The 15,173-nt window shown below is 44.5% G+C and overlaps 1 protein-coding gene and 1 long non-coding RNA gene across 2 annotated transcripts in view; both read right to left on the bottom strand.

Moving 5' to 3' along the window:
* Positions 1 to 7,009, bottom strand: part of LOC131482781 (uncharacterized) — a 62,386-nt gene extending 55,377 nt beyond the window's left edge. The window contains exons 1-2 of the long non-coding RNA XR_009247273.1: positions 6,894 to 7,009; positions 4,170 to 4,232 (exon numbers count right to left, since the gene is read on the bottom strand). This is a non-coding gene — a long non-coding RNA (uncharacterized LOC131482781). The remainder of the gene's footprint in view (positions 1 to 4,169; positions 4,233 to 6,893) is intronic.
* LOC131482770 (cTAGE family member 9-like) overlaps positions 1 to 15,173 on the bottom strand; it is a 565,689-nt gene that overhangs the window by 192,316 nt on the left and 358,200 nt on the right. The gene's annotated exons all lie outside the window — the stretch shown is intronic.

Here is a 15,173-nt window from a genome sequence, read left to right as displayed (position 1 = left end):
CACAAAGGGCCAAGACACTGCCTGCCCTCAAGGCCCCCACGCCAAGGCCAAAGCCACCACCTGTGCGTCCCCACCCTGAAGGGAGCACCAAGCCCCCGCCTGCCTTCCTGGAACCCATGCCTAGGGCCAAGCCACCTCATGCCTTTCATGAACCAAGCCAATGTCCAAGCTACCACCAGCCCTCCCAGACAACACAAAAAGAGCCAAGACATGGCCTGCCCTCCAGGAACACTCACCAAGTACCAAGCCACCACCTGTCCCTGGACCCTGCACCTAGGGACAAGCCACCTCCTGCCCTCCTAGACCCCACGCAGATGGCCAAGCTGCAACCTCGCCTCCTATAACCCGCACTGAGTGCTAAGCCATGGCCCACCCTAGTAAACAAACTCCGCACGAAGGCAAGTGGCCACCTCCCCTCCTGCACCTGTGCGATGACCAAGCTACCCTTGTCCTCGGAGACCTAAAGAAGATGGCCAAGCCACCAGCTGCCCTTAACGACCCCAGTGGAGGCCCAAGGCAAAGCCTGTGCACACAGACATACCAATAACCAAGACACCACCTGCTGGCGTCAAAGACCAAGCCAAGACCAGCCCTTTGGGACCCAGCGCCAAGGGCCAACATGAGACCAGTCCTCCTGGACCACGCACCAAAAGCAAGCCACCGCCTCCGCACCCGGACCCCGTGCTGATGGCTAAGCAGCTGCCTACACTTCTGACCCCGCCCCACACCGAGGACCAAGACTTCACCTGGCCTCCAGGAACCCACACTCAGGGCTAAGCTGCCGCCTACCCTAGTGAGCCCCGAATGAAGGCAAGCCCCACCTCCCCTACTACACCCCTGCTGATGGCCAAGCTGCCCCCTCCCCAGCTGGACCCCGCACCCAAGGGCAAGCCGCCGCCTGCATTCCTGGACATGTGCTAGGGCCAAGCCACCGCCTCCCCTTCCCGGACCCCTGTACCTTGGGGGTTCTTACCTTGCAGATGTCCTTTTGCGTCTGTGGACTCCTCCCAGCAGGCTCAAATACCAGGCACTCTGGGGGCGGCACCAACTCCACCTTGTGCACCACGGGCCCCATGTCCACCATGGCAGCCACCTTGAGGCCCTCCCCAGGCGGGGTACAGGTGGACAGCAGGTCGGACGAGGGCTAGCTGGAGTCCACGAGCCCTGTCACGTCCACTCACGGGGCCCGCAGCGCATCTTCTGGCAGCAGAACCGTTCCATTCAGGAGAGTCCAGCAGCGCGTCCTCTTCCTCTGCTGCTTCTTTGCTGACTGAGGGTGCGTGACCGCAGCACCTCACAGGAAGTGACTGTGCGGCCAATCCCTCCTCGTCAGCACCACGCAGGATTCCTCTGCCGACGCCCTGCCCTCGGGGACCCTTTTCTTCTTCCTCCCTGACCCCACGGCACCCTGCTGTGCTTCCTCTGCATGGTCCGGGGATGCTCTGTGCAGCAGGATGGGGCCTGGGGCTCCTCCTTGCACTGGGCTCTGGCGGCACTAGGGGAGAGATGCACAGGCTATTCTGTCAAGGAATGAAAGTACCTACACTACCACAGGCTTCATCAGACACTAGGAGCCAGGAGCTCAATTCACTTCTCCCATGTGGCTGGCATGGAATAAACTGTGTAAGCTATCACCTTTGGGCTTCCAGGTTGAGCATGATCAGAAAGCCAGGTTTGGGAATAGAGCCAGGCACTCCACCATGGTATGAAGGTGTGAAAGGCAGTATCTCCACCATTTGACTAATGTCCACCTCCCTGAAAGAATTACTATCATACGAAAAAAATGGCAGGTCTCACTTAAAACCAAAAGAAATTCCTTGAGAATTTAGAGTGAGAGGAAGAAGTATTAATAGTGAATGAGGGCTTGGCGGCATGGCCTGGTGGCTAAGGTCCTTGCCTTGATCCCATATGGCTGCTGGTTCTAATCCCGGCAGCTCCACTTCCTCTCTATCTCTACTCCTCTCAGTATATCTGACTTTGTAATAAAAATAAAGTAAATCTTAAAAAAAAAATAGTGAATGAATTTTGACAAAAGAACTAGCGTAGACTTAAAAGTGGTTTTGGGAAGATGGGAGAAACTAAAGTTGATGACAACAGCTGTCCAAACTAGCATCATTGCAGAAATCATTAATGGAAAATAGTTGGAAATACTTAATATGTAGAAATGCATAGATATATGCATTGGTGCATCAAGGCAAGGAAAAAAATTTAAAACACTTTTATTTCATATCAGGTTACACACTGATGCAGAATTTCATTATAGTTCATAGAAAAAACCAAGAACATGTTTATTATTGTGTGTGTGACGGGGTGTTAGCAATGGTGAAGTGTGACATTCTGTGGCATAATAGTGGAGATTATGATAGGATTAAATGGGGCCAAGAGAGATATCCAGATTACAAACTTGTATTGCAGAAGCATCAATTGCTATTACAACTAAATTTGAAAAATAATAGAGGGAGCAGATGCTAAGTCAAGAAAAATCCTTACCAAACTAATGATCAGTCTGGCAATCAAGACGATATTTGGAGGAAAAAAAAAAATGTTCTTTCAAATAGGTGAGATTTCAGTACACAGTGAAAAAAATTGTTTCAAGTAGAAAATTATGGAGAATACCACAACAATATAGCATTATGGAGAACAGGCTAAAAACACTCAATGCTTTCAACTGTTATGTAAAATCAAATAATACAGTGGCCAAACATTTGCCTATCAATATGGAATGAGAGAGGAAAGTAACTGACTCCGGGAGTAGATTCAGTGGAGTCATGCACATGGTCAAAGGCAATTTGTAATAGATAGAACTGGGCCTCGATGATAGCGTAATGGTTAAGGTCCTCACCTTGAACTCACCTGGATCCCATATGGGTGCCAGTTCTAATCCTGGCAGCTCCACTTCCCATCCAGCTTCCTGCTTCTGGCCTAGGAAAGCAGTCAAGGATGACTCAAAACCTTGGGACCCTGCAACCCATGTGGGAGACCCAGAAAGAGGTTCCTGCACCAGAAATTGCAGCCATTTAGGGACTGACTAATCGGACGGAAGATCTTCCTCTCTGTCTCTCCTCCTCTCGGTACATCTGCCTTTCCAATAAAATCAATCTTTTAAAACCAGATAGAACTTATGGGAAAATTAAAAATAGAAAGCATGAATATAAGTATGTGTTTTAAAAATACAGAGAGAAAAAGAGAGACAGAAAACAAAAGATGACTTCTCTTCACTCCTGACTCATTCACTGTCCAAATGAGCCAGGCGTTTTTTCTGGGTTACCCACACAGGTGCAAGGGATTCAGGCTCCCCAGCTGGGAGCCTGAAAGGAAGTGAGGCAGCTGGGACTCAAACTGGCACTCAAATGAATGCTGGTGGTGTGAGCCAGGGTCTCACCCACTGCACCACAGCAGCATTCCCATGCTGCACGAATTCCAAGCACCACACAAACCAAAGGAAATGTTTAGGTACAACCATGCACATCTAAAGCAATCTTCATAGCAGTGCAGATGATAGCAACAAATATCTCAAAACGATCCAACTTTAAATTAATAAATAAAAAAAACAAACAAAAAAATACAATAAATGACATTTCTGTGATGAATCATACTGGTTTCAAACATTTGTGGAATGTGGAATAATGTGTGAAAACTGCTTGGCTTAAAAATTCACATTTCCATGAACTTACTGCAGACTTCTCATACACATTGACTTTAGTTTTTTTGGACAAAATTGTAGTTATTTTTCAAATCATTTTATTCATGAACTTTTAAAAAAGATTTATTTATTTTTTGGAAAGGCAGATATATAGAGAGAAGAGGACAGACAGAGAGGAACATCTTCGATTCACTCCCTAAGCAGCCGCAATGGCCAGAGTTGCACCAATCCAAAGCCAGGCACCTGGGGCCTCTTCTGGGTCACCCACACAGGTTAAAATTTGAAGGCTTTGGGCCGTCCTCGACTGCTTTCCCAGGCCACAAGCAGGGAGCTGGATGGAAAGAGGGGCCACCAAGATTAGAAATGGCACCCATATGGGATCCAGGTGGGTTTAAGGTGAGGGCCTTAACTGCTAAACCCCAAAATAAATCAATCTCAACAAAAAGCTTCTGCCCTTCCCTTCAAAGACATGCAAATAAAAGGAATAATCTCAATCAACAATTCATTGCCCACTGTTCATACATACTTAAGAGATGTGTCCAGATGTTGCCTGTCTCTGTGTGTATTCTGAAGTGCTCTTTAAACAGGCCTGGAAGCAAGGCAAGACAAGGAATTTAGACACTAGACTACCACGCTGGGCCCATGGTTTACTTTTTAAAAAACTTTTCAGAATAGTGGAGGGGGTTATCTTCGCCATTTGAGGGTTCATACTGCAAATGCTCGTAAAAATTCCCAGGTCACAAGCTGGAAGCTATATGGGAAGCAGGGCCGTCGGGACGTCAGGATTAGAACCGGCACCCATACGGGATCCTTGTATGTGCAAGGGGAGAACTTTAGCCACTAGGCTACTGTGCCGCGTCCCAAATTTGATTTTTGAAGTATGGAACTATTCACTGTCTGTTTTTTGTGCTAATCCTCCTGAAATAGTGATCAACAGAATGGACTGACTCATTATTTTACCTTGCTTGTTATAAATTGTCAGACATTAATAATAATCGAGACTCAACTTGGATCCATGAATGCTAACCTTGGAAAGTGTATCCATGTTCAGATTCTTTTTCATCCCTTGGTCCAATGCAGAGTAGTCTAAATCAATTATAACTTAACTACAAGGACTAAAACATTATAGCCATGGACTGGCAGGGTGATGTGCCATCCCCTTTGGGCACCAGTTCACATCCCAGCTGCTCCACTTTTGAGCCAGTCCTGACTAAAAGGTTAGAGAGAGAAAAATCTTATCCATTTGCTGCCTCACTCCCAAAATGGTTGCCAATACCAGTTTCTGCTCAGATCAAAACCAGGAACTATGAACTCCATCGTGGCCTCCCACGTGTGTGGCCGCCATGTGAGCACTTGGGCCACATGCTGATGCTTTCCCCGATGCATTAGCACAGAGTTGAGTTAGAAATGAAGCAGCTGGGTGCTGTGGCGTGGCCTAGTGACTAAAGTCCTCGCCTTGAACGCCCCAGGATCCCATATGGGTGCCAGTTCTAATCCCGGCAGCTCCACTTCCCATCCAGCTCCCTGCTTGTGGCCTGGGAAAGCAGTCGAGGACGGCCCAACACTTTGGGACCCTGCACCCGTGTGGGAGACCCGGAAGAGGTTCCTGGTTCCCGGCTTCGGATTGGCATAGCACCAGCCGTTGTGTTCACTTGGGGAGTATAACATCAGACAGATGATCTTCCTCTCTGTCTCTCCTCCTCTCTGTATATCTGACTTTGTAATAAAAATAAGTAAATCTTAAAAGAAAAGAAATGAAGCAGCTGGGACTTGGGTTTTGTCTGCAACACCATAACACCAGATCTACATTGCTTATAACCAGGGAGATGAAATCAAAACCTCAATCAGGTATCACGTTACTTCAGTAAAACTGGCCATTATCAAAACCAAAGATGAGGGGTTAAAACTGTAGCACTACAAGTAAGCCACCATCAATATCTTATACCACTTGAGTTCACTTTTCGTCCAACGTTCTGCTAATACATCTGGGAGGGTAGTGGAAAATGACCCCAAGCACGTGGGCCCCTGTTACACATGTGGGGATGAGGATGCAGTTCTAGACCACTGACTTCTGTGTAGACACGGATGCTGCAGCTATTTGAAGCATGAACCAGCAGATGGAAGAGATACTCACTCCCTGGAACCCCTTCCCCTCCTTTTTAACAAAGATTTATCTAGCTAGCTAGCTGAAAGAGCTACATGAGTGGGGGAGGGAAACACAGAGTTCATGCTGGTTCATTCCCCAAATAGCCCCAATGGCCAGGTCTGGACCAGGCCTAAGCCAAAAGAGTCTGGGTCTCCCATGTGAGTACAACAGCCCAAAGAATAGGGCCATCCTCTCCTGCTCCCCCAGGCTATCAGCACAGAGCTGGATCCAAAGTGGAACTGCCAGGATACACACCACACCCATGTGGGACGCAAGCTGTTCCGGGCAACAGCATCACTTACTGCCAGTCCCCTACTCTGTCTTTACATACCTTTTTTTAGAGTAAAGGGAATCCTTGCAGACTGTTCATGAGATTCTACATAAAACAGTACAGAGGTTCCTCAAAAACTGGAAACTAGAATTACCATATGATCTAGCAATTCCACTACTGGGAAAATTCCAAAGGGAATTGAAATTCATCCATCGAGCTACATACACTCCACAAAAGCCAAGAAATGGCAACAACCTAAGGATCCCTGTACTGATGAATGTCTAAAGAGAATGGGGATGTAAACATGGAAATGTAAGTCAGTCAGAAAAGGATGAGATTTTGTCATTTACAACACCTTGACTGAACCATAGGTGCTAACATCAAGCAAAGCATGGTAAGATAAACATCACATGATCTCACTCACATGTTGCCTTAAAAAAATAGAAATCTCATAAAAGCTGAAAACATAATTGTGCTCACCAAAAGCAGTGGGCCAAGTCAGGAGGGAAGGATGGGCAAAGGTTGGTTCATAGATACTGGATCATTGCTAGGTGGCAGGAGGTTTTGGGTTCTACCGCACAATAAGGTGACTATAAAATCCTTCTCTCTCACTTGCTCTGTCTCCCTGTAACTCTCCCTTCTAAATAAAAATTTTTCTTTACTAATTATTTGTAAAACTTTACTAAGACAATTCAGAAGACTTCCCCTGCCCTCATTTTACCACAGATTTTTCCCACAGGAAACTGAATGCTAAAGTACTCACTCTGTTTAGGGTTTCTGGTCGGCAATGACTAAACACACAGCATGGGAATGAGAGGACACTGCCATCTTACCTTACAAACAAACTCTTCCATTCTTTCCATAGCGTGATGGGCTGGCAGGAGAGGGGACATGCCCAGAAATCCCTCATCTTCATGGGAAACTTCTTCACTGCACTCATGTTCCTCAGAGCTCTGTAAGGAAACCAGAGAAACGGTGACAGAATGAGAACCAAATGATACAATAAACTTTTTTTCCTTTCTGAAGATCATAATTAAAATCTTTTTTTAAAGATTTATTTTTATTGGAAAAACGGGTAGAGCAGAGGAGAGACAAGAAGAAGATTTTCTGTCTGCTGGTTCACTCCCCAAGCAGCTGCAACAGACTAATGGAACACTAGAGTACCCAACAATGACCCAAGCATGCCTTTCATAAACTTGCAAACGCAATGCAACTGGGAAAGGACAGCCTTTTTTTGATAAATGATACTGCAGGACCTGAACATAAACAAAAAATGAAAAATCCATAAACAGTTTAAACTCCCACACCAATACTTTGTAAGAAAATTAAAATGGCTCATTAACTTAAAATGTCAAATGAAAAATCATGAAACTTTTACTCAGGGAAAAAAATGAACAAACCTTCCAGAGGAAACACAAGTGAAATCTTTAGGACCGAGAGGGAGGGTCTGACAAGTGGTCTGACATGACACCAAAAGACCAATAAATGATAAGACAAACTGGTGAAATAGACTTCATGAATATGAGCTCTTCCCACAGACACTGCTAAGTTGAAAAAAGTGAGTTACAGGCTGTGAGACGAATATATGCATGTCACTACGCAACCAGAAATAGAATTTAGACTACACCAAACAAATGGAACAGCACCAAACAACCCAACTAAAAATAGAAAATGGTATGTACAAACACTTTACCAAAGAGGAAAGAATGACAGAAACAACAAAAACAGAAAAGATGATTGATATCAATACTCAGCTTGGAAATGCACATTAAAACTACAACAGCACAGCACTGCAAACCTCAAAATCACCAAAACAAACGACAAAAAGGAAAATGACTTCTGGCGTGACAGAATGAAGCAATCCACTTGCTTATCACAAGATAAAATGCTGAAAACTATATTTTAAAAATACATATTTTAATATATATGCAATTAAAAGGGTTTATATATTTTTCATGTTATATATATATATATATATATATACCCTTTTTAATCACTTAGGGGCTGGCATGGTGTTGTGGCATCCTAATCCTCATCTATCATGCCGGCATCCCATATGGGTAATGGTTCGTGTCCCACCTGCATCAATTCCAAACCAATTCCCTGCCTGGGAAAGCACCAGAGGATGGCTTAAATCCTTGGGCCTCTGTATCCACTTGGGAGACCAGGAAAAAGCTCTAGGCTCCAGGCTTCAGATCAGCTCAGCTCTGGCATTGCAGCCATTTGGGGAGTGAACCAGCAGACTGAATATCCCTCTTTCTAATCTTCTCTCTACAAAATCTGTCTTTCAAATAAATCAATCTCAGGGTGAGGGGAGAATTTTGGAAAATGATCCTAAGACCCAACAGCAAAACAAGAAACCTCCATTCAAGAATGTTACCACGAAGAGAAGTGCAGGTTCCATGGTCTGACCATGTAGTGCAAGTGTCAAAGCTGAGCCTCCTCAGAGGCTCAGACGGAGCAGTGGACAGCATATCCAGGTGCCCATGGAGGATATGGCAGTCCACCGGAACCTGCAGAGGACACCTTGTACCACTACAGAGGACGGAGGACAGAACACCTCAATCAACTATCCCTCCTCAGGTGCTGAGACCTGTGCAATGTTTGGACAGTGTGCTCCAATGCACATGGGGGACAGGGCAGCCAGCTCATCTGGGCCAGATGGGGACATCAAATGCAATGTCAGAAAATGGAAAGCAGAACAGAACAGACCTTCTCCTGGCCAAGCTTGCAGCAAGTGTCTGGGTCTGTGGATGCACTAAGGTGGACTTGGTCAGGCAGCATATCTGAAAAAGATCTTCTCAACCCTGCTGCAATAAAGCTAACCATGTGTCAGAACTGCCCAAACCACTCAAGCAACACCATGGGAAGATTCTTCCTCACATCCGGGTCTCTAAGGGTCATCAAAAGGCCATCTCCTATCCCCGGGAGCTGATGTAGTTTGACAGCAAGGAGCAGCCCCCCTCCCCTCCGACACCTCACTTCCATCAGTGGACAGATCAACAAAACAGAAAATCAGCCAAGAAACAACAAAGCTAATCTACACTATGGACTAAAAGAACCTAACTGCTATCTTACAGAACTCATTCCACACCTCCAGAAAACATTCTTTTCATCAGTACATGGAACTTTCTTTAGCATGGTTCACTGCTAAGCCATAAAGCAAAAGTCTCAATAAATTTTTAAAAGATGAAACCAATCACTTCTCTTTTTTGATCACAATCTAATTCAGTTAGAAATTAACAATTTACAAATCTCTAAAAGATATGTAATCTCACACATGACTTAACAACATGCTCCTAAGCAAAGAGCCACAGAAGAAATCAAGGAGAATCAAAAGCTTCCTGTAAACAAATGGAGATCACACAATGCATCAGAATTGAAGGGACGCAACAACAGCAGTGCTAACAGGGACATTTACCAGAGTCAGTGCTTGTACTAAGACACTGAAAGACATCAGATAAACGGCATCAAGGTAAAAGACAAACAACACAAACCACAAAATAAGTAGGAGAAAAAAATTAGAATAAACAAAATGGAAAAAATGTCAAAGATCAATGAAGAGCACATTTATTGAAAAATAAGTAACACTGATACACCACTAACCCAAATAAGAAAAAAAACAGAAAGAAACAGAGAGAGAGAAGAAGGAAGGAAGGGAGGGATGGATGGAGGGAGGGATGGATGGAGGGAGGGAGGGAGACAGTCTGAGTTAAAGATGAAAAGATCTAACAGTGGAAAACACAGAAGCAAGAAGATTTATCAGGAATTACAACAGCTAATCAACAATGGAAAAAATGTTGAAGAACTGAGTCATGAAGCTGCAGAAAACCTAAACAGACCCACAAACAAATCACATTACTAAGCAAAAGACTGAATCATGAACAGCCGAAAGACCAAGGAGCGAATATTTCAAGGAATGCAAATTAGAGAAAGGAGAATGTTGGTTTTCATTTGAAGTAGTAAGTGTTGTTAAAGTAACAAAAATTCAAGTTAAAACCAAGGAAGTGGGCAAACATTGTGGCACAGCACATGAAGCTGCCAACTGCTGTACTGGCATCCCATATGAGCACCAGTTCAATTACTTGCTGCTCCATTTTTAAAATAAAAGATTTATTTATTTATTTATTTATTTAATTATTTATTTATTTATTTTTATTGTAAAGTCAGATATATATATATATACATATATATATACATATATATATACATATATATATATATATATATATATATATAGAGAGAGAGAGAGAGAGAGAGAGAGAGAGAGAGAGAGGAGCAGAGACAGAAAGGAAGATCTTCTGTCCAATGATTTACTCCCTAATTCACTGCAACCACCAGAACTGCGCCAATCCAAAGCAAGGAGCCTGAGGAACTCGCATGTGGATACAGGATTCCAAGGCCTTGGGCCATCCTCGACTACTTTCCCAGGTCACAACCAGGGAGGTGGATGGGAAGCAGGGCTGCTGGGACTAGAACTGGCACCCATATGGGATCCCCGCGTGGTCAAGGGAAGACTTTAGACACTAGGCCACCACGCCATGCCCTCTTGCTCCACTTCTGATCCATCTTCCTGCTACATGTGCCTGGGAAAGCAGTGGAGGATGGCCCCAGTGCCTGACCTCCTGCACTCCTGTGGGAGAACTGTAAGAAGGGGAGCCTCATGGCTTCAGACTGGCCAAGCCATGCTCCACCTGGAGAGTGAAACGGTGGACAGAAGACCTCACTTGGTCTTTCTCATTCTCTTTGTGTAACTGTGCCTCTAAAATCAACAAATCGTTTTTATTTTTTAAAGGGAAGGACGTCGAGAGAGGGAGACCAGCACCATGGCTCAATAGCTAAATCCTCACCTTGAATATGCCAGGATCACATAAGTGGTTCCATTCACAATGTGGCTGCTCAGCGTTCCAGTGTCTTGCTTATGGCCTTGGAAAGCAGTCAATCAATTTATTTTAATCCTGCACCAACATGAGAGACCTGGAAGAGGCTATTGGCCTTGGATCAGCTCAGCTCCAGCTGCTACAGGCACCTGGGGACTAAAGAAGCTGATGAAAACTGCTCTGGTTGTCTGTCCCTCTCTCTCTAGAACTCTCAATCTTTGAAAAAAAATAAACTGTATCTTCATCTGGGTAGTGGTTACACAGGCAATGCGTGAAGCATTAATGAACTGTGCATTTAAAATGTGCTTACCTGGGCTTGGCGGTGTGGCCTAGTGGCTAAGGTCCTCGCCTTGATCCCATATGGCCGCTGGTTCTAATCCCGGCAGCTCCACTTCCTCTCAGTCTCTCCTCCTCTCAGTATATCTGACTTTGTAATAAGGAAAATAAAATAAATCTAAAAACAAACAAAAAAAATGTGCTTACTGCTCCTCAATTCCACATCACAGCGAAAGGAAAGTAGCAATCTCACAACTACATTTAGGGAACCAGTTCCTTTACAGTACAAACTAAGCTAACGCAACACACTGACCTGCCTTTTATCTGTATTGGAAATGTTCTCAGAAGGAAAAATAAACCATGTTCATGGGGACTCTCAAAACATGCAGAAGATCCCATAAGGGCCAGCACTGCGGTGAAGCAGTTAAGCCAACTACAAGCAACAGTGGCATTCCAAATGGACACCTGTTGAAATCCCAGCTGCTGAGTGCGTGGGTCTTGCCACCCACAGGGAGATAACAGATGGGAGTTCCTGGCTACTGGCTTCCATATGGCCCAGCCATAGCCATTGTAGCTACCTGGGAAGTAACTGAGCAACTGAAAAATACCCCTCTCCCTCCTTTCTCTGAAACTCTCTCAAACACATAAACAATGTTTAACAACAAAAATACTCCACAAACCCTCAAAGAGATTTAACTTTTAGCCAGTGCATTTTTTACACCCCTATGTACCTAAATGAGAGATACTTCTTCTGTAGTCTTCCCTTTTTAACAAAAGGAACCAGGTTTCTCAAGATGGACTGAAAGGTTTCTCAAGATGGACAGTTTGAATGACCATGTTATAAACAGCTGTAAAAGAAGTCTCATCAGGCGATCTCAAAAAGCATCTTCCAAGAATGTAATCTAACTTACCAACACATTATACCTAACGCTCATCTGCTCAAAAGGAAACTGCTAGAAGGTCAGAGTTTGCAGATTTCCTTCTTACATTCCGGAGATCAGCAAACTTCAGTAAGAAATGTGAAAAACACAAAAGAGAGTCCAGCACTGTGGTATGTTAAGCTAAGCCTCCCACTGCAGTGCCAGCATCTGCTATAGATGCCCACTTGAGTTCTAGCTGCTCCACTTCAAATCCAGCTCCCTGCTTATACACTGGGGAAGCAACAGAGGATGGCCCAAGGCCTTGGACCCCTGCACCCATGTGGGAAACCCTGAAGAAGTTTTTGGCTCCTAGCTTCTGATCAGCTCAGCCTGAACTGCTGCAGCTCTTTGGGGAGTAAACCAGCAAAGCAAGATATCCTTCTCTAACTCTGATTTTCAGATAAAAACAAAATAAATATTTAAAAATATATATTATGTGTTGTATTCACTCTATGTAAGTCAAAACAAACACATTCAGAACAATAACATAGCAAAATCTAGGATAAGTTGATTTACTGAAATGTCAATATTGAATTCTTAAATATTTATTTTAATGGATTTCTGAAGGAAGACCTATACCTGCCCTTCTAAGTCAACTTTCTCTGCTTCTTAGTATCACAGGTTTTCACCAACTGCTGTAGGTAACTGCAGACACAATGCTTCAATACGGACAATCACCATCCAAATGATGGGAAAAAATCCAGAACCACATTTTAAACTAAGACCACATTTCTGAGACTTTTTAAATGAAGATTCTGACCTTACACTCATTTTAAATTGTGTTATGCAGCGGGCATTTGATATAGTGCTTAACAGAGAGGACATCCACTTTGTGGTGCAGTACACGGCTAAAGCCCTGGCTCAATCTCCCAACTCTGGCTTCCTGCTAGTGGGAGGCAGCAGCAATGGCTTCCCAAGTAGGCTCCTGGCACCTACTTGGGAAACCTGGACTGAATTCTGGGCTCCCAGCTTGCGGGCACTTGGTGAGTAAACCAATGGATGAGAGGTCCCTCTCTTCAACCCTCCTGAATATTCTCTTAAACTTAAAAATGTATCATTAGGGTCCGGGGCAGTGGCCGAATGGCTAAAGTCTCACTTTGAATGTGCCTTGATCTCATATGGGCAATGGTTCTAATCCCGTCAGACCTGTTTCACATCCAGCTCCCTGCTTGTGGCCTGGGAAAGCAGTCTAGGATGGCCCAAGGCCTTGGGACCCTGCACCCACATGGGTTACCTGGAAAAATTTCCTGGCTCCTGGCTTCTGATCAGCTCAGCTCCAGCCATTGTGATCACTTGGGGAGTGAATCATTGGACAGAATATCTCTCTATCTCTCCTCCTCTGTATATGTGACTTTGAGATAAAAATAAATACATATTTTTTTTAAAAAAAGCATGTATCATTAGGGGCCAGGATTGTGGCACAGCCTATTAAGCTGCTACCTCCAAGACCAGATTACCATGTCAGCATCAGGTCAAGTAATGGTTGGTCTACTTTCAACCCAACTCTATCTTAGTTCACCTGGGAAAACATAAGAAGATAACACAAGTACTCGAGTCATACACATCAGAGACCAAGATAAATCTCCTGGCTTTGGTAGGGCCCAGTCCTGGCCCTTGAAGCTATATATACAGTGAACCATGGGAATGGAAGGTCTCTCTGCCCATTCTCTCTAACTCTACTTGTTGAATAAAGTCATTCAATCTGTCGGGGGCCAGTGCTGTGGTATAGAGCAGATAAAGATGCCATTTACAATGCTGGCATCCCATAAGTGCCAGCTTCTCTGTGTCCCATCTTGCTCCCTGATAATGTTCCAGGGAAAGCCATGGAGGATGCCCTCGGGAATGGGAAATCCCAATGAAGCTCTTGGCTCCTTGCTTTGGCCTGGACCACTCTTGCCACTGCAACCATTTGGGGAGTGAACCAGCACAAAGAATATCTGTCATTCCCTCAGTCTCTGAAAACACTGCCTTTCAAACAAAAAAACAAATATTTAAATAAATTCACAAATCATACAAGTATAATTAAAATGATTTCTGGTCTCTGAGCGGTAGCCTAGAGGCTAATATCCTCCCCTTGCTTCAGTCGGAATCACATACACACACTAGTTCTACTCCTGGCCACCCCACATCCTATTCAATTCCCTCCTCATGGCCTGAGAAAGCAGTCAAGCACATCCCAAAGTCTTGGGAACCTGTACCTGCATGGGAGACTGGGAAGAATCTCCAGGTTTTGGATCAGCGTAGCTCCGGTCTTTGAAGGCGCTTAGGGAGTGAACCAGTGGATGGAAGATCTTCCTCTCTGTCACTTCTCCTGCTGTATATCTGACTTTCCAAAAAAAAATAAATAAATATTAAAACATGTAACACTAATGTTGACACAAATTTTGGCAAATACCAGTCTAAATTCTCCTCCCTTAGTTGCTGAGCTATTACTCACCCTAAGAGATAATGCTTGCCACAGCCACTAACCTGACTTACAACCACAAGTAAAACTGATATAAGCCACATAAGACTGCAGAGTAACAGGACTCCTCAAATACATCCCATCTTAAGAAACAGAATAAAAATCACAAGCTCAACACAGAACACTGTTCAAAGGTACATTAGAAGATTCATGGGAAATGGAATCAAATCATTTTTTAAATTAATACACTCCATAAGACTTACTTATTTTTATTGGAAAGAGATCTACAGAGGAGAGACAGAAAATATTCCACTGAGTGGCTCACTCCCTAAACGCCCACAACAACTGGAGCTGACAATCCGAAGCCAAGAGCCAGGAGTTTCTTGCTGGTCTCCAAGGTAAGTGCAGAGTCCCAAGCCTTTGGTCTATCCTCCAGTGCTTTCCCAGGACACAAGCAGGGAGCTGGACTGGAAGTGGAGCAGCCTGAACATGAACCAGTGCTGAAATGGGAGGATTACCCTGTTGAGCCATTACACCAGGCCCTGAAGTTATTGTTGGGAGACAAACACTGAGCCACAGCAGGCCAAGCAGACTGGCATCCACAGGGTAACTGCCATGGCAGCTCTGTTTCCA

This window comes from Ochotona princeps, chromosome 20 (genome assembly GCF_030435755.1).
Source record: "Ochotona princeps isolate mOchPri1 chromosome 20, mOchPri1.hap1, whole genome shotgun sequence".
Classification (NCBI taxonomy): Eukaryota; Metazoa; Chordata; class Mammalia; order Lagomorpha; family Ochotonidae; genus Ochotona; species Ochotona princeps.
This window is presented reverse-complemented; position numbering and strand designations above follow the sequence as displayed.